Consider the following 25,606-nt stretch of genomic DNA (forward strand, 5'->3'; position numbering starts at 1 on the left):
TGTAAGTACCTTAACAGAAATAAGCAGAACAAATGAAATAGGTGGCCTGTTTAAAAACAAAAGTACATGATCTATGCCAATGTTTTAGCTTTAAGCCTTATGGTCTTTAACCAAAATGCCTACAATAAAAGGAAAAAATGTTGCTTTCCATTTTTGTAAATGTAATTGCTACAATGGGATACAAAATGCTTGATGTTTTGGGAAGATTTTGGATTACAATAAATCCTTATTTCCTCTGCCTCCCCACATTTAAACTTGCAACAACATACAACCATTCTTCAATGAATTAATTCTTTTTTTTAAGTTTAGCTGCCTTTTTAAAGTTTTTCAAACACTATTCTAGTTAAATGCACTGGGAATATGGAATTCAATTTATCAAGTATGAAAAGAAGAATTTTGAGCAAGACCCCAGTGAGCTAATCCAGAGTCACAATAAAATGTCAGGGGTCCTGGGATTCTCAGCAGGGGGATAACACCAAATCTTTAAGAAAGAACACCTACATGCTCTACTATAAACTGTGTTTTAAAATGTCCACTGTACAGATCTGAAACCTTAAACTAAAGACAAAAGAGGGCACATTACTGTCTAATTATATCTTACTGACTTCTTAATGTGCATTAAACTTTGTTTAGTAAAACTAGTTGAAACTTTGTGCTCAAGATTTGTTTCATTCATCTTGAAAAGAGAAGATCAAGAACTCTGAAGTGAGTGAAAGTAGTTTGTTTCACTGAAGTTTCTGCAACCAGATCTGTATCCTCAGCTGAAACGCTATTTTGAAATTACAACAATACTAGAGAAATAAGATTTATTGGACCAACTTCTGTTGGTGAAAGAGACAAGTTTTTGAGCTACACAGAAAAGAGAGGCGATCTCACCAGTATCAACATCTCTACTAGTGCATCAATGCTTTTCTCAAATTTACCTGGAGGTTTTAAAGTATGACCTCCTTTCAAAAAATAAACTTATACAACTCCATTAAGGTCATCAAGCCTGAAAAAAATCTTTCAAAAAGCAAGGCACGGGGGGAAATAGTGCAACAATATATTTGGGAACTAAGCAAGCAGAAATTATTCAAATGATAACTGGATGGCATCCATGTACCGGGCTTGTAGCCACCAGAATGACCCATCTCCCTGGATTTTATTGAGAATGTTCTGGGCATCAGAAAGATCATGTAACAGATACCAGCTCTATAGGAGACCGTATCTATAAATGTTCTCCGTGGATCTGGGAATCAGTTGCAGTGAACACACCCTTCTTGTCTACCATCAGTTTTCCATCATAATCCGAGTCATAACTTGTACATACACCCACTACTCCATAAAAAGCCTGGGAGAAAGAGAGACCCCTGCGGCACATACTAAAAGGGACCAAATCTGGGATCTGGTTAGCAGATGCAGGAAGAGTTCCACAGAGGCCTATTCACAGATCAGTTGTACATTCAGTTCTATTCCCGTGGCATAGCAGAATGTTGCAATTCTAGCTCACCAGACTGGCCCCTTAAAACAGAATATATATTATTATTGGCTTTAAATGTTTTTAATTAGGACTGTCAAGAGCTTAAAAAAATTAATCTAGATTAATCGCACACTTAAAAATATTATCTTGATTAATCGTGCGGTTAAATAATAAATACCATTTATTTAAATTTGTGGATATTCTGTACATTTTCAAATAAATTGATTTCTATTACAACACAGAATACAAAGTGTACGGTGCTCACTTTATATTTATTTTTATTATAAATATGTGCACTGTAAAAAAACAAAGGAAATACTATTTTTCAATTCACCTAATACAAGTACTGTAATGCAATCTCTATCATGAAAGTTGAACTTACAAAGGTAGAATTATGTACAAAAAAAATTACTGCATCCAAAAATAAAACAAATGTAAAACTTTAGAGCCTGTGAGTCCACTCAGTCCTACTTCAGCCAATCACTCAGACAAACAATTTGCAAGAAATAATGCTGCCCGCTTGTTTACAATATCACCTGAAAGTGAGAACAGGCATTCATATGGCACTGTTGTAGCCAGTGTGACGTTGCACTCTATATGATTTTATGAAAGTATGCTGATGAGTATGAATATAACGTAACTAAAATATGCTTCATGCAAAAGGTCTCTTGTAAGGTATTACAAAGCTTATAATCTACTGAGTGTGGTCATCCTATTTGTATAAATGTATCACTCTTGTATCTGAAACTAGAAATATGAAATATAATTCTGAGGGCCTATTGTAATTATGCAAAGTGTGGGCCATTAATGGTGGTTTCGAATCTTGAAGGATCCCATCAACCAGGACAAGTGACTGCGGATGGCTCTGTTTGCAGGCAGGCCTTCCTGTGACTCAGGCTGGGAGGAACGAAGGCTTGGGGGTCTTACAGTGACACGTGATCATGTCACCTGAACTGGAATCCATCTTAAACCTAGTGGTTTTCCATTGAGAAGGAGGGGTGGAAACCCAGAGGGACAAAGGATTCCCGCCTTATGCAAAAGATATATAAATGTGTGGAACAGAACAAGGGGAAGGCCATCATGAGAAATCCCCTAGCTACCACCTGAGCTGGAACAAGGACTGTACCAGGGGAAAGAATTGGACCCAGACTAGAAAGGTGTCTAGTCTGTGAAAGAAACTTACTGAATCATCTGTGAGGGTGAGATTTTACCTGTATTCATTTTATTACTGTACTAAACTTAGACTTGCGTGTTTTATTTTATTTTGCTTGGTAATTCACTTTGTTCTGTCTGTTACTACTTGGAACCACTTAAATCCTACTTTCTGTATTTAATAAAATCACTTTTTACTTATGAATTAACCCAGAGTATGCATTAATACCCCGGGGGGGGGGGGCGCAAACAACTGTGTATACCTCTCTATCAGTGTTATAGAGGGCGAACAATTTATGAGTTTACCCTGTATAAGCTTTATACAGGGTAAAACAGATTTATTTAGGGTTTGGACCCCATTGGGAGTTGGGCATCTGAATGTTAAAGACAGGAACACTTCCTAAGTTGTTTCAGTTACGCTTGCAGTTTGAGGCACATGTTTCAGACCCTGGGTCTGTGTTGGAGCAGACTGGCATGTCTGGCTCAGCAAGACAGGGTGCTGGAATCCCAAACTGGCAGGGAAAGCAAGGGCAGAAGTAATCTTGGCACATCAGGTGGCAGTCCCAAGGAGGTTTCTGTGATCCAATCTGTCACAGTCACAAGGTATTTACGTGCCAGATGCTCTAAAGATTCATATGTCCCTTCATGCTTCAACCACCACTCCAGAGGATATGCATCCATGTTGATGACAGGTTCTGCTCGATAATGATCCAAAGCAGAGCAGACCGATGCACGTACATTTTCATCATCTCAGTCAGATGCCACCAGCAGAAGGTCGATTTTCTTTTTTGGTGGCTCGGGTTTTGTAGTTTCTACATCGGAGCGTTGCTCTTTTAAGACTTCTGAAAGCACGCTCCACACCTCGTCCCTCTCAGATTTTGGACAGCACTTCAGATTCTTAAACCTTGGGTTGAGTGCTGTAGCTATTTTTAGAAATCTCACACTGGTATCTTCTTTGCGTTTTGTCAAATCTCCTGTGAAAGTGTCCTTAAAGCGAACATGTGCTGGGTTATCGCCTGAGACTGCTATAACATGAAATATATGGCAGAATGCAGATAAAACAGAACAGGAGACATACAATTCTCCCCCAAGGAGGTCAGTCACAAATTTAATTAACACACTTTTTTTTTTTTTAAATCAAGCATCATCAACAGGAAGCATGTCCTCTGGAATGGTAGCCAAAACATAAAAGAGCATACGAATGTTTAGCATACCTGGCATGTAAACACCTTGCAACGCCGGCTACAAACGTACCATGTGAACGCCTGTGCTCACTTTCAGGTGACATCGTAAATAAGAAGTGGGCAGCAGTATCTCCCATAAATGTAAACGAACTTGTTTTTCTTACCGACTGGCTGAACAAGAAGTAGGACTGAGTGGACTTGTAGGCTCTAAAGTTTTAGATTGTTTTGATTTGGAGTGGTTATGTAACCCCCCCCCCCCCAAAATCTACATTTGTAAGTTACACTTTCACAATAAAGAGATTACACTATGGTAACTGTATGAGGTGAACTGAAAAACACTATTACTTTTATCATTTTTACAGTGCAAATATTTGTAATCAAAAATACTTATATAAAGTGAGCGCTGTACAGTTTGTATTCTGTTGTAACAGAAATCAATATATTTGAAAATGTAGAAAAACATCCAAAAATATTTAATTTCAATTGATATTCTATTGTTTAACAGTGCAATTGTGATAAATATTTTAATCGTGATTAATTTTTTTAGTTAATCATGTGAATTAACTGTGATTGACCGCCCTATTTTTAATTTAACTACACCATAAAACTATGCTAAAAGTTTTATTTTCAATATTAAAACTTGTTGTTTTTTTACAGATGAGATTAAACAAGCCAAAATGCTTTTTTTGGGCTAGAACGATACATTTTGTAAGCATGTATGAATACAGCCATAAGTCTGAAAACCGAATGAAGAAATAAGTCTGACAATAGACTCCAATATACCAAGAGTCATGATAATTTATCCTTTATGATATTCACTTAACAAGTATTTGTGGAGACTTACATCTGAACCAGATTTGGGTCATTTCTCTCAAAAAGCTTGATTAGAAAGATATATGCATTACCAAAAAACAGTAACAATTCTGCATTTTCCCAATTCCATCAAATCCCACAGAAAATCATGTTTTCCCTCAAACTATGCTGTTCATATAAGGATACTAGTTTATTAATGGTAAGAATACTACTCACCACACATTTATGACAACTACACTGAAATCAGTGGTCTAACATCTAAATCAACAATATATGCATTCTGTCTTATGACAAATGATGTTAGAAAATATGAATTGGCAGTTAGAATACCATCACCTACACCGCTTCACAAATGCATGGCAGCTATGTTTTTCATATTCGAGTTACCAAAACACAGGGGAAATCTACTTATTAAGTGTAGAATTACATTTTGCACCAACTACTTCTATAATGTGAAACCAAGCGGTGTTATTGTTAAAAACCTATCTGCCACTTATGTATGGCATGTGTTGGCTTCCTAATTACTCTGAGTCACCACTGCTTATTGAACTAATGTATTAAGGTTTTAGCATCATCAGCATTGCAAATAAAATGAGAACGAGTTGCCACATGCTCTCCTATCAAACTTGACAGTTAAAATTCTACTCCAGATTCTCTATTTTTGGTAATGCAAAAAGCAGAGAACACCATTTGATTTTCAAATGTCAGGTTAAGCCTGCAGTGCTGGCAGTCTGAAGAATCCCTTGTAATCTGAACAGAGTTTTATATGGTACACTAATTTTATTTATAAGGTTATTTTCCAGACCACACCTACAGTTTAACTGAAAAAAAAATGACAACCAATTGCAAAGTCTGTAGACAAAATACAAAGCAGAATCTTTAAATACTAAGAAAAGATCACTAATAGATGAATAACAAATACTTAAACCTGTAGTAAAATGATTCAGCTTTTTAAATTCAGAAACTTATTAAATCAATATTGTATTTGTTATATATCAACATCAGGACTACAGTCAGAAAGCTAAACTTACAATTATTGTTTGAGGACTCCGCTGTACTCATGCTTAACAAATACATGGTAAACTAAATTGAGAAAAATATAACCATAATAGAATGAAGAATTTTTTAGAACGACAATTACCTCTGAATTTTGACCTGATTTTTCACTGTTTAATGACAATCTTAAACTACATGTTAATCTCAGACAGAGCAATTAAAGTATTTTTAAATTGGGTATTCTTGTTTTTACAGTTTTTCCTTCTTGTGTTGATGAAGTTAAGTTAGATGGATCAAAATGAACTACTGTTTATGCCAAATTAAATAAACAGTTGTAATTCTGATAAATTCATGCAGCCTGCCCAATGAAACAGATATTCTCTGGAGATACTAGTACAGTAAAAGCTGTTTTATCAGGCATGTTGGGGAAATGGGGGGTGCCGGTAAGTGAAAAATGCTGGTTAACTAAGAGGGAGGGAATTTGGGTGAGGGAGAGGGTGTGGGGCTGGAGCATGGGAGGGGGCTCACCATGAGCAGCTCCCTGCAAGCAGCGACCTGTCCCAGCTGCTCCTAGGCGGAGGCGCAGCAGGCACCTCTGCATGCTGCCCCCACCCCGAGCACTGGCTCCGCAGCTCCCATTGGCCGGGAACCACTGTGGGGGCAGTGCCTTCAACATGAAGTGCCAGCCAATAACAATTTTAACTAAAACCAGAGTTTAAAATGAACTCATGTTTTTGTATATTAATGGATAACTACCTCCTTAAAATTCTATTCAATAAAGCTAAATAAGTAAAAAATTTACTTTCACAAACAAAAAATGAAAAAAGGCTCTCATCTGTCACTGGAAGTCCAAATACATACATACACAAACAAGAATAAAAGGGAGTGGGAAAGGAAACAGCAGCAAGGAAGAAAATGAAGTTCCTTCTTCAGTAGATATTTACTGGTACTAGTTATATACTATTGACTATAAAAATGTAAGGCCCACAGACAGCAGCTTGATGGGAAGCTCCACACAGGTCCCATTCTGCCCTTGGGTTGACTCTAATAAAATACTGCCCTAGCCTAGCAGTAGTTATAAAATATTTTGAGCCATGTAAATGTGTTTCTCTCTGGCTTATTTACCACAAAGTATGTCACATTTACTTGACAAGTCAATTTCTCTCTGAAGAACTATATGCATCATTTTTCTCTCTAAAGATTCCACTCTTTAGTCTGAACAAAAACTAGCTTTAGAATAGATCTAACACGTTTTAAATACAAAGAAATTACATTTCCAAGTAAGACCTAGTTTACACCTAAAACTTAGGTCAACATCACTCAGGGCTGTGAAATTCACACCCCTAATGGACACACACAAGCTGACATCAGCCCTCGTATAGACACTGCTATGTCGACAGAAGAATTCTTCTGTTGACCTAGCTACCACCTCTCAAGCAGATCACCGCAGCAAGTGTCTATCGCAGCACAGCTGCAGTGCCATAGCTGTGCCCTGTAGTGTAGGCAAGCCCCAAGAGATTACCGTGAATATTCTGTAAACTTAAACTTGTAAAAATAAATTCCACTACATTTGTTGACAAACCAGAGAAAAATCTCACTTTGATTTAAATTTCTGACGTGAATGTACATTTCATGACACAGGAACAGCAAGCTGCAGATAGTTGTACATTAAGAATGTATTCCAACTACACAGACCTCAAAAGAAACGATGGGGCTGTCTGCAAAGCTAGACAATCTGGGCATCCAGCCATAAAACATCACTGCTATAGCACAAATAACTGTTCTCATTCTTCTGAGCCCTCCATGACCACAAAACACAAAAGGAAAGAGCTCCAGAAAGCAGCCTTCACTACCTCCCCAAACTTTTAATATTTCATAGGTCTGAATTACACAGGACTTTAATTTTGTAAAATTATACGGCTGATACATCCAGGGTCAAGGTTAATCAATTCAAAATTTGATGCTTAGATTCTTGGAACTGTGAAGATTGTAAATATATAGCTAACTACTTCATAGAGATCTTTCTATAGATATTAATAGTGTTATCCAGCATGTCTTCACAAAGAGCGAGCTTTTGATTTGAAAGAGGTAAGATTAAAATGTAAACTCAAAAGGGACAGATTGCCAAGTGAAACATTTTTAGAAAAATTAAGCGAATCAAGAACATTTCTTGAAAAAACAAAGTCAATCTTAAAATACATTAAAATTATACTAATAAAAGTTTGAATATTTTCTTGAAGAATCTAATTATGATAATTGTGATTTAATAGCAAAACTTAGTCTCCAACTAAAATCAGTAATTTAACTAACCTAATTTTGACCAGCAGAATGGCACTAAAGCAATTTTTTAAAGTTGCAGTTCATACAAAAGAAAATAACTTTTAATACATGGTCACATTTGTAGTTGCTTTCTGAAAACTACAATGCAGATTAGTCATATTTTAAGTGTTACACGCAAAACATTTCTAAATATGCTTATATTAAGAGTCCAAACTCTAAAGCATGATTTTCTGACAGATTAATAATTTTCATAAACAGACAAGATTTCAAAAACAAAACCATATATTGCTTTAAGCACTAAATTTGACTTCTGTTAAAATGGTCACTCTCTCTTTATGTGGTTACTTTTTACTGCTAAATCAAAGAGGCCATGCAGAGTGTAAAATCCATTTAGTAATGCAATTTTATTTGAGACAACACACCTACAACACTGCACACAATTTTATATTGTCATTTCTAAAGCATCTCCCAATTCACTTTCTCTTTTAAATACCATTTGTCCTCGCTGATATCTTCATAATGCAACTGAAAACCTCCAGTCATTAATCACTAGAAGGCACCAGCTGATACAAAATTGGCCAGAATATAGTGTCACCAGGCATTAAAGAGGTTTCCTTATCATTCATCTCTAATACTAAGGGATTGACAAACTTCTACCTGCAACTTCCAAGTCAGAAGAAAACCTTCTGATGGTGTTACCACAATCTTGTTATCTGAATTTTAACTATTACACCCAATAGTAATTCTGTGCTGCTCATGGTTTGGTGTGACTGAAGATTGAACAAAGTCTTGCATTTTTCATTGATTTTTTTTTCAAGTAAGTAGTATGCATGTCCACAATTAAACTAGCATAACCTGAAATTATTACATAAATAACTACAGTAACAGGATTTAACATACAGGAAATTAACAGTCTACTTTATCTGAATAGGAAAGGTTTAGGGTTTGTTTGTTTGTTTTTTAACTTTAAGTCTGCAGTGTTCGCATAGCCAGCACTACATAGACTTTATCTAACAATTCTTTCCAACTGAGAGCCTCTCTTTGCTGAAGTAAAAGACTGCTCCACCCTTGACCTCCTCCTTCAGCTTGTTTTGGAAAGGGGCCAGATGACAGCATTTGGAAAAGTGCATATTTATCTCTGTAAGGACAGCTGCCTAGAGGGAAATAAATGTAATTTAAAGTATTATCCATTCCCACTGTCACCAGTCTCATTGATTTTTCCTTACTGAAACTGAAAGTAAAACATTTCCAGATCACTGTTTTAATATATTGGTTTCTCATGAATGAAAAAAGGGGGTCTATAATGTTAAACTGTAGATTGTTTGGAGTAACTCATACATTGATATGTAAGCAGCTTACAGTGGTAGCTGTTTTCTCTAGAAGTCAGCAAGTAAGGAAACTAAGACCTCTATATGAAAAACAAATTTGTTCACAATCCTAAGTAACCAAGATTCTTAAAAAGTAGACTACCAAATGCTTGTGCTATTTCTAGATAGACTGCTTTTGTAGACTCTGTTCTTTAAGTGAAATTTCTTAATAAGTTCAATTTATATTTATCATCAAAATATTTCAAGATTTAAATAATTTGTAGCTTGTGGTGGGAAAAGTTTTAGTCTCACTCTAATCTAATGCTTTACTTTGAGTTTCACACATCATTAAACTACTAACAGTCCTGAGTATTTAGTCAACACAAAGAATCTTAAGATTGGGCATAACAATACAGTCTCCCACAATGATCATGTTTTTCTCAAACTTATTTGGAAAAATTCATCCTACCTGAAAAAACTTAACATCTATTGTATCAAAAATATTCAAAAAATAAAAACAAGGCAGAAGTAAAATATTTATCTATTGTCTTTAAAATTTCAACAAAAGGATCACAAACTTCACCAAAAGTGTACTTTAGATGTTAGGGGGTAATGAAAGACCCTCTAAGCAGGTTAGAGAGGTCTCTACCTCTTCTTTCCCTCTTCCTAGCAACTGACGAGGCTTAGTGAAAGAGGGTGATGCACACATTCCCATTCACAGAGCACAGGAGACAGTTTTGGAAAAGGCGGAAAGACATTCCAGAAAACTTGAAAAGGAAAGAGCTTTAAATTAGCAAATCCTTTTTAAAAAGAGACCCCAACCAAGGTTCAAAAACAGCACTTTGTCAGACATTCCATCACTTTCACTTCCCAGCAGCTGGGAAACTTTGTTGGGACTAGACTTCTCACCAGGACATTGCTTGTGGACTAGACTAGCTCTTCTCCCTGCTCTCCTTCACCTCTTCCACTTGCTAGTAGGTTTAGTCTTCTGCCTGGTAGGTGTTTAGTACAACATCCAAACTATGTACCAGATAACCTCCTAATCACAAAAGAATCTGTACAGCATAAACTGAGAGACACCAAATGAAAATGGTAAAGGACCCCATCACCCATTTATCTCAAGAATAAAAGTGGGCTTTTTTTAAAAACAGCTGTACGTTTGTATATTACCAAACAATTAATATTTGTCAATACATGCTCTACCTATAGCTTGCTATCCTGCAAAGAACTGAAACATAAAAAAATCGTAAGTGCAATACCAAACACCTGAAAAAGTTCTGAACAGCACAGTCATTTTGCACTAACATATTTGGCCTATGACACTACATACATTAGACACAGTCTTATTTATCCAAAGAAGTATATCATACTCTTGGCCCCACCCCAAACAGCCTCTGATGCATGTTTTAACCTTGCTCTGGAGGGACTGCCTCTAAGTCTCCATGCCCATTCATTCCTTGGCCAATACAACTGCGATTTTTGGGACCCAAGCACCTGTTCACCAGGAACTGAACTGAGACCATTCTCATCTCACAGATATTACCTCACCCACCTTGTCTGCCTAACAATGGTGAAATGATTTCAGAAATCAACATGCTTCACTGAATTTAATGTGGTCATAGAGGTGAAAAACTACCACCAGTCCCTTGAACCATCCAGGTCCCCTCAAGTTATCCAGTATTGAACTCCACAGCCTTTTTTGGAAACCAGATTGTCTGAATTTAGAAGTTAAGAAACATGGCTGTAAAAATATTGATATCCAATAACAACAGTGTCTTCCAATATAGTTAAGTAGAAATATCTAGCAGCAGCCTTCTTAACTATTTATACACAAGTTACTATTAAGGAGAAGAGTCACTTTGGAAAAGATTTTAAAAGGGGCAGTAGCAGACAAAATAATATTACTCGAAGACCAGTACGTTTTAGACATTTGTCAGTGCACCATTTTGAGATCATAGTTCACAATTCATAGATTAACTTGGCTGGAAAGATATTCAAATGGCAGCTTATTGAATTTAACAAGTCACAGAAGATGTGAAGCAATTCAACTATTAGGCATGGGAAAAAAAACCTGTCAGGTAATTTGTTAGGTCGCATCCAATACTATCTCACCTAACCCCCAATACATATTTCTGAGAGAAGCAAACAAAGGTTTTCTAAATCTGTGTTTACCACCTCAGTGATTTCTTAAACAAATCAAATATAATGTACAACAGCAACCAAAATCCAAAGGTCATCTCTCACCAAATCCAAACTGAGGAAACATTTACTGTTAGTAAGGATTTTAAAAAGTGGGAATCATTTGAATAATGGCATCCAAGAACAGCAGATGTTGTCTTGTTCATTATTCTTAGTGTAACAATATTCATTGATTTAAGATATATATTGATACAAATACAACCAACCAGACCACTAACAGCAGCAATTACTGGGTTTTAACTAGTTTGATTAGTCCAATGATGAAATTAAATTATTAGTCTGGATTCCACTGAATATAAAATCAAATTAGTTTAAGATACAGGAAAAAATATTTCCTCAATTCATTATATGCAAAAATGGCCATGTTGTGCTCAAGAAAAATACAAATCAAAGTTGAAAATTATATAAACTAAATATAAGCAAATATTTTCCAATAAAAATATCCAAATTGAAGCAGAGAATAAAGCTAACCCTAGACCAAATCAAAGTATGACTTGCTAGACTACAATGGCCATTCTAAAGAAAATAAAATGCTGAAGTTTCCAGCAATAACAATTAAAAATATATAACTTAAGAAAACAAAATATTAAATTATATTATGAGGCATAAAATAATTCGTATATTTCAGTGAGTCTCATAACTGGACCTTCTACTAATGCACAGTTACACAGTAAAGAGATTACCCTTTGACAGAAACTTGCAAAATAAAACAGAGGATTCAAATATCTTTAATAAACTTCCACTGCCTCATGATTTCTAAGAATAACAATTGAACATCCATCTCTCTTTGCAGTTAGCAACACGGTTTTTGTTCCTTACTGATGCTCTTACTGAAACCAATAAGGAAAATTTGGCTTCATGAAAATATGAAAAATAATCTCCCTCATGTCTAGTATTTAGAGACTAAGTTCTGGTAGTTACCATAACCTAATTATATAAAAAAAACTACGGATCTAAAGAGCTCTTACCATTTAACTGAAACTGACCATCAAGGATGATGTTCAAGTTTCACCTACTTGGTTATGATCAAAAGCAGCCCTGGTGACCTCGCTAATTATTTTATACTAATTTTCAAACGCTACACATCAACTCACACATCCATCATCATTTATTAAAAGCAAACTCACAAGGTTCTTCCTGTAATCTAGAACATTTTTAACTGCTACATATGGGACTCCACTTAAATGATGATGCAGGTAATGATAATTAGATACGTGTAAAAAATCACCATATGAAAATACCAAGTTTTTATAAAGGTCTATTTTTTAACAATTAGGAAGTAGGGAAAACGATTTTAGTTTTAAGATATATCTTAAAGTAACGGTTTAAAAACAGTTGGCGTGGAAGTACTTCACAGTATTATTTGTTCCACCGGTTCCATAATAAAATTAAAAGGTGAAGACGATTTGAAAATAAAATACAGATATAGTGAAAAATCCTGCCCTGAACTCCAAGGGGGGAAAGGGTGGCATGCACTAACGAAATGACTTAACAGGTCTTTCCCATCTCCAACTTCTACTGTTTCCAGATTAATATATAACTATCGCCCCTTACCTTTTCTTCTTTTCCTTCAGGGGCTCTTTGGCAGCTTTCGACTCAGTCTTTCTGCAATGAAACGAGTGAGTATTTCGTCTAGCGTGTGGTCTCTCTGACGTGCTTCTTGCTTATTTTAATGCTTTTTTTAAAAAAAAAAAATACCCGTAATTTCACGAATCTGAATCCGAAAAAAAAAAAACCTCACACGGCCACGAAAAAGATTCAGTCGTTCCCCCCCCCCCAACAAAAAGCAACTCCCCCCACAACCTGCCACAGAAGAGAAGAAAAACAAGTCAACAAGAAACAGTATCCAAGCAGAAGAGCAAAGAGCTTCAGTGTTATCCAGCCCAAGTGCAGGAGAAACAGGTTCAATTCCAAAACAAGCTTTTGATTTCCAGTGGAGAAAGAAAGGGGAAAAAAGTCCCTAGCTAGACTTTTGCACACGAATGTTGTTTTAAATACACATTTGCTTTCGAGTTGCAGCAAAACCCACGGAATCAGGATGTGGAGTGGATCGGGGAGAGTTTATTTTTTGTTTGTGTTGATGGATTCTCTGTCCACATGGAGGAGCATCTGAGGCTTCAAAAAGTGCAAATTAAAAGGAGAAAGTGGATCCCACAACCTGGTTGAAAGAGGGCTCCCCCTCCAAAATTTGGAGCCACAGGGGGATCCAACAGTCTCTCTCACATGGGGATCCAGGCAGGAGGAGGATCCAGTGAAGTCTCTCTCACAGGGAGAAGGACGGGGGAGGATCCAGCAGTCACTCACAGGGGGAGGATCCAGCAGTCTCTCTTATGGGGCATCCAAGCAGAAGGATCTCTCACAGGGGGGACCCAATGGGGCGAGGGGAATCCAGCAGAGCGTCTCTCGCGGAGGATCTAGTGGCAGGAGGAGGACGAGGGGAGATCCAGCGGGGTCTCTCCGTCTCCTCCAGAGGGATCCAGAAGTGCCCCTCAGGACCAGGCTGGAAGCTGCCGCAGCGGAGCCTCTCACTGGGGGGCGGGGGGGGAGGGAATCCAGGAGTCTTGCGCCCCGGGGGGAGGCAAGAGGCTGAGGCAGCAACGTCTCCCCAGGGGGCTGCAGCAGCGTCTCTCTGTGGCGGGGAGGCTGGGGCTGCAGCGTCTCGCGCGCGCTCTCTCTAGCAGACAGGCGGTGCCGGGCCCCCGCTGCTCCTCCTCGATGCTGCTGCCGCTGCCACCGCCACCACCACCACCGTCCTCAGGAGCAGAGCTGCTGCCACCGCGGCCATTTTGTTGCTAACTGACAAGAACCCCGCCAGGCAGCGCGAGACCAGGAGGAGACCCGCTGCTCGATTCCCCCGCCCCCCCCAAACAGGAAGCCTCAGCGCCCCCCCCGATCACGTGACGGGAGGGAAGAGAAACTGCGGCATGCAAATTAGTTTGGGTGGCAGAGCCAATCAGCGCCGCGGCTCAGCGGCAGGTTCTGCCCCCCTTCCCGCGCGCTCCCGAGACCTGAAGACGCGCGAGCTGCTCCGGTCCTCCCTCCCGCCAGCTTCTGCTAGCTCCGTCCATCTTGGCTAGAGCAGCCTTGTGTGTCACCTAACTGCGCAGGAAGGCGCGCGGCTCGCACCTGCTGCCCGCGCAACTGGGCACGTTGCTCACCCTCTCGCATTTTATGTGCAGAATGCATCCGGGCGGCTGCTATATGCACAACTCGTTCGCGGCAATGCCTTTTTGTGCGACTTTAAAAGGCAGCACCGACAAATAACATCACCATCTAAACACAACCCAGCAACTCAAAAAAAAAAAAAAAATGCACGCCCCCCCAAGGCTAAGCGCGCCGGTGCAAAACGTGACTTTAAAAATGTATCCGCAAAAAGAAAAGGAGGATTTGTGGCACCTTAGAGACTAACCAATTTATTTGAGCATGAGCTTTCGTGAGCTACAGCTCACTTCACCGGATGCATACTGTGTATGACTGCCAGCTTCAAGTGAAGAAGCAATGCAAAAATTGCCAAGACTGATGCGTTTTGCAGTGAGGGTCTTTAGCACCAGTACAGTTGGCACAAATGCAACATATATCAAATACCAACGCAGAACGCAGCAGTGCACAATGCTCAAAAGAAAACTATGCCAACATAAACGTAATTCACAAATGACAATGCAAAACGTACCAGGGACAATGCATATTTTAAATCTAGGGCCAATTTGTGTTTTGCATTTTCTGTAACAAGAAAAAGTCAGAGAGCACTTAAGTCCTTACGGTACATGGACCTCATTTTCTGTTACTCAGGCAAAGCTTGTATAGATTTAATGACAGTTTTGACTGAGAAAGTACTGCAGGATCAGGCGCAATTTGCAAGGATTGCCAGGTACATAATATTAATACACAGGGATAATTTTTTAAAGGATGTTCTCCCTTTTGTGGACCGAAATTGTACCTGCTGCTGAATGGTGGGTACAAATCTGAGCACTTGTGCCTCTAACTTCCTGCAACTGGCGCAAATCAGTGAGTCAAGTGCTCAGCAAACTACCTTTGATCCGATGAAGTGAGCTGTAGCTCAGGAAAGCTTATGCTCAAATAAATTGGTTGGTCTCTAAGGTGCCACAAGTACTCCTTTTCTTTTTGCAAATACAGACTAACAGGGCTGCTACTCTGAAACCAAACATTTAGGTTCTGATCCTGCAAAATTTAGGCCTTGACTACAGACAAAATGTGTACCTAGAACTGATTTAGTTAAATTAGTACAAACTTCTTGTGTGGACACTATCAAATTGGTTTGAGTGCCTTATATCAATTTACCTTAAACCAATAAGTAATTGCCTTAAGTGATTGAGTATGGATTGCAGGATTGGACCTTAAGTGTTGAAAAATTAGTGGTATATGTAACAGAAACATATGAAATTTTTGTTTATAAAAATACAATCGTAATCGAATTTGAATTCAGTACCTCTGATACAAAGACAATACCTTAACAAGCAGGCTAAAATGTCTTTGGTTAACACTAATGAGAGCATAAGTGTTACTTTGGCCACTGGAGGGAGCCCATATTGTTCCAGAATGCAACAGAAACAGAACTTCAAATATAAAAAATAATAAAACATGAAATATCAGATCATTATAGTTAGAACAAAGTGTGTTCTCTATGTCAGACCAAGATCTAGATGTATGCAAAATGTTATAAAAATCAGATTTAAGTGTACTATTTTGCTTCGTAAGCAGCAAAAAGTAAAATGATTAAGAACAACAATTTCCCTGCATTTTGAATGTCAATCTAGCACCTTTCACCACAACTTTAAATTCACGTATATTTTTTCTAATGTAATGTGAGGCTGAGAGACCCTTGACTACAGTGTTCCTGCTCTTACACATCAAGGTCTAAGCTATTTACATTTCAAAGGCAAGTCGTTTGTACTAGTGTAACTGTGTAGATAATTCAGATGAGCTTTCTTTACCTTTTTCTGTTAAACAAATGTAGGTCAACACCTGCAAACGGCTTCCCACAACGATCTCCCCAAAAGCAAGGAAGCAAATTGCCACCTTGTTACTTTCAGAGTGGATTTTGTTCAACATAACACAACCCAATACAGTACAAACAAAACAGAGACAACCATGTATCTTAATCACTGATGTATATAGTACAATCTAAGCAAAAGGTTATAATGGGAATATTATGTCACAAATAAAATTTTGTATAGATACAACTGTACGCTACAGATAATTCTGTTTGTTTAGATATATTAGGTCAAATTTGGCCCCAAATTTAGATTTTGTACAAATATAAGCTATTATAAAATCTAAGAACAGAAGTATTTGCCTGATTTTTTAAATTCAAAATGTCTTTTTAAGAAGTAAACATTCCCCTGCCTGTTTTCAACACAAACATTGTAGCATGAGGCAAAGTTCATGATAGCCAAAAATTGAAACTGACTAAAACCAAAAGTGAAACTAACTAATGTATTTTCTTGGCCAAGCTGAAATAAATGCAAACATTATTAGTTAAAATACACACACCCTTACACAGAACCAATTGTGAAAAGTAAATTAGATTTTAAAAAAAATCAATGTCCATATTTTAAGGTGCTATTTGTAAAGATAAAAATGCATTTAAAAATTATTTCAATTAATGTTCTTCTATCATTAAATACAAGGATTATTCAATCCATTATTTGATTTTCCCTGCTTTGGTTTCTCCTGGCTCAGCCACCACTGGACTTATTCCCGATTTTGCATTTCTAATTATCTTGGTTGTGCTCCCTTGGAATTCAAGCAGAGGTGTTTGGCAAGTTTGAGAACACCTCTGACTTGGTTTAAGCTATCTGAAAGTTGGTAAGTGAAACGGACACACAAAGGAGTACTCAGAGCAACTTGCAGATGTGGGTAAAGGTTATAATGCATCTGATTCAAAACAGGATAGGCAGTGCCTATTCTCCCTATCCTGGGAACCCTCAAATACTTGGACTACTATAGGTCAGTAAGTCATGCCCTTAAATATTTCTATACATGAACAATGGTCCACACAAATCATAGAATCATAGAATATTAGGGTTGGAAGAGACCTCAGGAGGTCATCTAGTCCAATCCCCTGCTCAAAGCAGGACCAACACCAACTAAATCATCCCAGCCAGGGCTTTGTCAAGCCTGACCTTAAAAACCTCTAAGGATGGAGATTCCAGCATCTCCCTCAGTAACCCACTCCAGTGCTTCACCACCCTCCTAGTGAAATAGTGTTTCCTAATATCCAACCTAGACCTCCCACGCTGCAACTTGAGACCATTGCTTCTTGTTCTGGCATCTGCCACCACTGAGAACAGCCTAGCTCCATGCTCTTTGGAAACCCCCTTCAGGTAGTTAAAGGCTGTTATCAAATCCCCCCTCACTCTTCTCTTCTGCAAACTAAATAACCCCAGTTCCCTCAGCCTCTCCTCATAAGTCATGTGCCCCAGCCCCCTAATCATTTTTGTTGCCCTCCACTGGACTCTCTCCAATTTGTCCACATCCCTTCTGTAGTGGCGGGGACCAAAACTGGACACAACAGTTCAGATGTGGCTTCACCAGTGCCAAATAGAGGGGAATAATCATTTCCCTCGATCCGCTGACAATGCTCCTACTAATACAGCCCAATATGCCGTTGGCCTTCTTGGCAACAAGGGCTCACTGGTGACTCATATCCAGCTTCTCATCCACTGTAATCCCCAGGTCCTTTTCTGCAGAACTGCTGCTTAGCCAGTCGGTCACCAGCCTGTAGCAGTGCATGGGATTCTTCCTTCCTAAGTGCAGGACTCTGAACTTGACCTTTTACCTCATCAGATTTCTTTTGGCCCAATCCTCCAATTTGTCTAGGTCAGATGATAGTATGACTTAGCCAAACATGCTCAGAAAAAGTATTTTCATCCAGAAATGGAGGACAACTCCACAACTTCTCACCCAAACATTTCTTCATCATGTCTCACTGTGCTAACAGGTATTTTCTGGTTCACCGATCATAATTGCTGCAACCTGCAGTACTGAATGCTTCTGAGGCTGCCTGTGTCTAAGAGACAGCCAATATACTTTTTTAATTTCTGTGCATTTCATTTCTATGCTTAGCACAATTAAGGGAGTTTAACATGTACCAAGATTAATTACTTAAAACTACCTAAAAAGAAAAGGAGTACTTGGGCACCTTAGAGACTAACCAATTTATTTGAGCATAAGCTTTCATGATGCATCCGATGAAATGAGCTGTAGCTCACAAAAGCTGATGCTCAGATAAATTGGTTAGTCTCTAAGGTGCCACAAGTACTCCTTTTCTTTTTGCGAATACAGACTAACACAGCTGCTACTCTGAAACCTGTTAAAACTACCTAGTATTTTCTTTGCCCTAGAGGAAAGGATATTATATGGCCTATTGACTTGTGTTTCACCTGTCAGCCAGATTCTCATTTTGGTGGGCAAGTGAACAGCTTGTGTTTTGAGCTTCACAGAAATCAGCCCTTTTTCTCCTGGTGCCAGCTTCCACCATACAATTCCCTTCATATCGAGGGCCAATATTTAACATGTTTTGTGGCAAACCCTGAATGGCCTTCATCAATTTCCAAGGCATCTACTGAAGTACAGCCTATGTTTCAGGTAGACCCTGCTACCTTTGAACTTTATCCTTTCCCTCCACAGTTCAAGTATTTTCTTTGTCACACATGAGCAAGAACAGATGTGATCAAGTATGAAAGGAATGGAAAGGGGTTGTATGATGCTGGTAGTTCATTGCTGGAACAAAAAGAGGAATTCCTGTAGAAGAGAATGAATTTTCAGTGTGATGCCAGCAATCTTTGTAAACCAATCATTTCTAGGTATCCCTGTGCCCAAGGGGAAAGGACCTGGCAAACTTTTTTGACAGGGCACTGTGCACTTTGAACAGATGGACCTAAGTGTAGGCAGCCCAGATCATAGAGCTACATTCATTTTGTATGTTGAGAGCAGGAATTCTAGACACAGGATTTTGCCCCTTTGGGATCAGGTGGGAGAGGCCTAATAATGGATAATTTAAGCTATTTTTCATTTTCCATCATAGACCCCACCACTTTTAGATAGGACATTTTTTCCAACAGCCCAACCAAAGAGTGTGGGAGTAGGTCAGAAAGGCAACCAAAGGCTTCTTCCATGCAGAATAAAGAGTATACAATCTTCAGTTCAAGCAACTTGTATAATCAGGACTAGCTACTCTTTCAGATTAATTAAATCCCCACACTTTGGAAGGGCTGGGGTTTGTGTCATTATGCAAGATTAAGAATTCCTGGAAACCACCTTAAAAACCTTCCTTGGTAATATATTGTTATTCTGACAAGATAGGCAAAGACAGATTTTTATGAATTGGATGGCGTGGGGGTGACTTCTGATCAAGGCTGATTCTGGGATGGATGCTGATTTCAAAATGCATTGCACATGCTCAACACTTCTGATGATCAGACCTATCCTCTTCTCGTCCACACTACCAGCACTTTTTGATTTCAGAAAATAAATTAAAATGATTTCTTATGTCTTCATATTTATAGCAAAGCAGATTTAAATAACTGGTTCTCATCTCACTTTTCAGACGAAGAAACAAAAATTGCAGTTGACCTGTTAATCTTTCATTCTTGCTACACTTTAACTATTTCTAGATATTTTCTTTCTTTCTTCTTTCCTTGCACCCTGGGATACATCTGTTCACTCCACAATCAGAAGACCACCAAACAAGGTTCCAGAAGCCCTTGCAACTCATCTCCTTATTCTTCTCAAGGCCATATTAACCCCATCTTCAATGGGAGCTGCACATGCACCTCCAAAAATCTGGCTAATTTTATTTTTGGCACCTAGGCAAAAACAATGTTCTGTGTTCCACCCTGCTGCCTCTGCAGCCCTTCACACATTTCCAGCTCTGCTGGTGGTAACAGCAGATACTAGAATGGGTTTCTCCTACTCAACTTTTTACCCATGTGATTGTCACTCATCAAGTGGGGTGGAGTAAAATGGGAGCAGGAGGGATTAAGAGCCTAAGGGTTATAGTCTGAGAGGGAGAGTGTAATCTGATATGACAATAGCTAGCTTCATACAGGAATACAGATCTGAGGAGTCTGGAGAGGCTAAAAAATGTCTTTGGCTGCAGAGAGGTCAATTTTGCTTGCAGGTAGTTTTCTTGGGGTGCTTTAACACAGCAGTGGATCAGTGATGCAGTTAGGCAGTTAAGTGAGCACAAAGAATCTGAGGGTGACAGCCTAGCCATTGCTCAAAATACAACAAGGAGTATACAAAATAGCAGTGAAGTGGTGAAGTGCTGGGGGTATTAAACCTGCCAATGACAGATCAATTCAGGGAACTGATACTAAAGTCTCTGATGCTCTGGAATAAAAAGCCTGCAGCAGAAAGTGAAAAGATAGATCCTAATGTAGAGAGGTGAATTCAAGTTTTGCCTGCTGAAGATAGAAGAACATTGGCAGGTTTAATTTATCTGGCTCGCTTTAGGGCAGGAGTATTGTCATGGTGAGAATAAAGCAGTAATAATATAGTAATTCCTGGTTTCTGTTTCCAGGTCTGCTAATGACCTTGGGCAAATCTCTTAATTTCTCTGTACCTCAGTGCATCCTCCAGTAAACTGGATATAATATTCTGTCTATCTAACTTAGGGTTTTATATTGCCACCCACCACTGTAGTATCAGAACATCTTCCATGTAAAATCACTAGCTCTAGCAATGTCCCTAGTGGATGTTTGGTTCTTCTCAGTTTTGTGGGTAAAATCTCTCCTTCAGGTAGGGGCTTGGAGTTTTTTGGATGGTTGGTTGAATTGCTTCACTTTCTTTCTTTCTTTTTATTTATTCATGTGGAGAAAGGGGGATGTTGGGAAGAAAGTGTTGTCAATGCTGTATCATTCCTGTTATGGTAGAAAGGCTTTTTGCAATATTTCCTTCAGGCTCTTGATATTCACCTTCCATACCTCTGAGGGGTGTTATGAGGCTTACTTAATGAGTGTAAATTGGAATTATTTTAATAAAAAATGTAGTTTCGGTGTTTTGGCCAAATTCCATTCGGATAATTGGATCCTGCCTATCTAATATTTCTCCATAGTTTCAATTGAATATAGCATTCTTTTCTTTCTGTCCTTAATTGTGTACTGTATAAACATTGCTGCCTTCTATCTCAGAGATGACTGCATTTCAAAGCTGGGTGACCCCACTACATACCCATTGGAGTATGTAAATTTTATTGAATGCTTTGGGACCTGTGGATGAAAATGCACTATTATCATTATTGCGATTATTCTGCAAGGATTTAACTGCATACCTTTCATTTGATTAAAGCATTCATGACATATTTGTGATTTTGGTAAGATTCTATAGGTGATCCGAAAGAATGAAGAATTATCTTCCTGTCCCTGCACCCAAAGGGGCTTCTGTATTCCTGACAAAGCCTACAAGATTGATCCATGGGGAGGGAAAGTGAGAAATAAAGAACCACAAGTGACAAATACTAGCTTTGTTCCTTAATGCACTCAGATACTATGGTGATGAGGGCCATATAAAAAAGGGAATAGAATAAAATAGAAGAGAAGATCCTCCACTTGCTTTAAACTCCCACACCATACAGGAAACTGCAATCCTTCCAAGCCAGGGACTGGACTCCTTTCAAAGTCTGTCAGTCCACTCCTTAATTGGCTGGAGGAGTCACTCTGATTTTGAAGAATTTATTGATACCCACCTACCATCCTTGAAGTTTTATGGTAATATAGATCCATTAGAAATCCATTTTACGGAGATATTAAAATAATGAAGGTGAGAATTAAGAGAGCAGCACACTCCTTTGAAAGACCACTGATCATAATATAGTGCTTTAGAGAAAGTTATCATCCAGTCCCCTTAAAGAAAGTTATCAATTAGTCACTATTTAAGGCCTAGGAGAATTGTTCCCTGAAGAGGATTTTAGGAGGAAAGCCATATACTAAGTGATAAATTTATCACTAGGGGCTGCATGGCTCCATGGATTAAGAAGAAATGGTATAGAGTATTCAGAACACAGAGCAAGATGACCTGTTAACTTCCGAAATGCTGAGGAAGGTTCCATGTACAGTATTACTAACAAACTGATGAGGTCTCATAGAATAGCCACTTTTTCCTGCCTCAGCACCTTAAAATATTTTTAGCCAACCACCTTTGTCATGTGCCGCTCTGATATCCGAAGTATTATGGCATTAGCTGGGGACAATGGATGGCACTATTCTACTCAGAACAGAGTATGTCAGAGACGATGTAAAATATGTCAGTAAGTGGGCATAAGGAACATCTTATGGGCCGAATTCAGCCCTGGTATAGTCCTATTAATGTCACTGGGATGAATTTGGGCCAGTTACTCTCCCTTATAACCACATGCACCCACTGATGTAATTTACACCACTTTACTTGTCACCTTTGAATGTGTTTAACAATGCTGCACTCAGTCAGGGTGGTCCTAGTTGTGTGCAGTGGAACAGTTTTTGAAGAACACCTGAGAACAACTCTCCACTCAGTGTGCAGCATCAACAGAAATAAAGGTCATAATTACTGGCTTTGCTATGATCCTTAAATATGCTTTTATCTGCTACACTGGAAGATGTAACTGCTTTTGAAACCTAAGCCCAGTTTTCAAAAGCAGTTGAGTACATTGGTAGCACAAATGCTGCATTCCCATGAGCAGAGGGGCACTTAGATGAACAACTACTGGGTTTTTTTGTTTTTATTTATTTATTTATTGTGGCTAAGTGGTGCCCAGTTTAGGTGCCCACTTTGGAAATTTGGGCTCGCTATAGGCCCCATACTGAGACTTTCTTTCCTCCTACTCTCTAAGCAAATCTTATGTAGAAAGGCTTTGCTTCGGAGCCCTACAAGGGAGCTAGGGTAAACAGAGTTCTCATTTCAAATTGGCAGCAAGGGTTAAACATACATTCATATGCTACTCCTCTGCATCTCCAGCAGTAGCTGGATGAGGCCTGCTGTTTCCCTTCTGTATGGCTTTGTGCCCATGCGGATCCTCATTGTGAACTGACTCAATGGCCATCCCTCTGCCATGTGCCCCTCCCTTCTGCAGAGATCTCCTCTGCAATGCACTTGAGGGCATGAAGCTCTCCAAAGGGATTCTCCATTGATTTTTGCCTCCCCAGGCACAGCCCCTGCAAAGCAGACATGCAGCTTTTAAGTGCATGTACACAGCTCTATTCAGGCAAACTAGTATGACGAGCGAAGACAGTATGGCAAGTGCAGAATCCCCATTCAGGAGCTTGGTGCCACTGGAGAAGCTGGCATACACACTTTGAGTATATTTAAACATGTTTTCACCCTGGCAGTTCTGGAACGGAGCTAAAACAAAAATGCCCAAAAGGGAAGGCAATGCAGAGCATTTTTGCCACTGAGGAGCAGGATTTTGGATACATGATGCCAACTAAAAGAGGCCCTGCCTGAGCACATGAGAAATCAGAAGCGTGTTCATGCCTTGAACTAGCAGGTGGGAGTGAGAGTGGAGAAACAGGAGGCTCCTAACTTGTGTGCTGACTGATCAGATGACTCACAGGCTGACCCCAGACACATCATGTGACTCCCTTGCACTCAAATCAACCTAGGTGCAAAACTGAGCCAAAGCACTGAGAGATTGCTGAACTCTACTGGGGTAAGTAAATTACAAACAAAATATTTGTGTTTACTGTGGGGATTTGACTGTGCATAATAATATATTACTCATATTGAGAACTACAGGAGTTTTATATGTTTAAATATGTACAATTAATTAGACAGAATTGTTTTTAATATGGTTCTTCCCTATAATCTCATTCTGAACTAATAGACTTTTTACTGGATCAAGATTTGGAGTATTTTCCATTTTGTGAATGTTATTACTGCCTCTTAGCTCAGGGAAACAGTTTTGGATTCATTCTTTCTATTTTTTTAGTGTGTGTGTGTGTGTGTGTGTGCCTTTAAAAATGCTGTTAAGAGAATATTAAGGTTGTATGGTATATCACACAACAGTCAAGAAATGCAACCTTAAGTCTGCCCCCTTGGGAATACGCTTTGTGATGTAGTCTTTAATTATATGGTCAAATAAAAGAAAAATATAATTCTCAAATAATACAACATGATGTCATAACATATTAAGTGCAGCAGCTTGAAGGAGTATGCACTACTGTGTGTATGATAGGCAAACAGAGTCTATTCAAGTAATTTGCATGGAAAGGACAAAATAAATCATTCTTATAAAATTTAATACAAATTAAGTATAACAGAGTGTAATAGTGACTTGACTTCTCTGTGAACACAGAGGACCAGATTCTCACTTTATGTAATCAGCATCACTACATCAAAGTCCACGGCGCTGGATATCCTGGCCCAGGGTGAAAGCCCTAACAGTCAGAAACAAAGGAAATGAAGGAAGAGCGCTCATCTGACCATATTTCAGGGTGTTTTGTTCTCAGAGTTCCCCTTATAAAGCCCCCCACCAAAATGAAAATCAACAAGGAAATCTGCGTATGACTACAGCATTATATGCTATGCTGGAAAAACCCAGTAAGGGCTAGATTGGGTTTTTGGAAGCAGAAGCTCTGTTGGGGAGTTGTGTGGAATTGAGCATGGGACGAGAAGAGTTCATTGCACTCATCTTCCAAAACTGACCTTCAGGTGATTATGAACACAGAAGGAAGCAGGGTCTTGGCCACACCTCCACACAGAAAAGCCACTCCCATTTCAAGATATTGGAAACATCAGGTTGTGCTAGCCCACTCACAACCCTGGAACTCAGGTTGTGCAATTGCTGACACTTTGGCTGCCCTTTGAGTAGGAGAGCAAGGTGGAGGAAAGGGGTCCCTGCTTGCATTTTCCCCTGCTTGTTCACCCACAAAAGAGCAGCCAGAATCTGACACTAAGACATTGCAGAAGACAGTGCAAGAAAATGCAGCTCTGATTAATTTACTGTTGGGAAAAAATCACTACTTGGCAAAATATGAAGTTTTCAATGTGTGCCTAACCGTAAAGGGGCCATCTGCAAGCAATGAATGTGTCTGCATAGGCTTCATCTGAGACTGCAAGGAACTCTGAAAAGTTCACTGCACATTCCAATACTCTGTGGGTCCTTACTAATGCAGCTGCTATACAATAACCTTAAACAACCCTTGTCAGAATCTGAATGAATAGAAAATAGCGTGTATTCCACATCTTCCCCCAGGTGTAGATGCATTTTTTTTTATCTT

At 39.0% G+C, this 25,606-nt stretch overlaps 1 protein-coding gene across 10 annotated transcripts in view; it reads right to left on the minus strand.

Annotated features, from left to right (window-relative positions):
* TNRC6C (trinucleotide repeat containing adaptor 6C) overlaps positions 1–14,275 on the minus strand; it is a 204,436-nt gene extending 190,161 nt beyond the window's left edge. For all 10 annotated transcript variants that reach the window (XM_073311080.1, XM_073311085.1, XM_073311087.1 and 7 more), the window contains exon 1: positions 12,945–14,275. The gene's annotated coding sequence lies outside the window, so the exon portion shown is untranslated. The remainder of the gene's footprint in view (positions 1–12,944) is intronic.
* Positions 14,276–25,606: the final 11,331 nt, after the last annotated feature.

The sequence above is a fragment of the Lepidochelys kempii genome, chromosome 14 (genome assembly GCF_965140265.1).
Source record: "Lepidochelys kempii isolate rLepKem1 chromosome 14, rLepKem1.hap2, whole genome shotgun sequence".
Classification (NCBI taxonomy): domain Eukaryota; kingdom Metazoa; phylum Chordata; order Testudines; family Cheloniidae; genus Lepidochelys; species Lepidochelys kempii.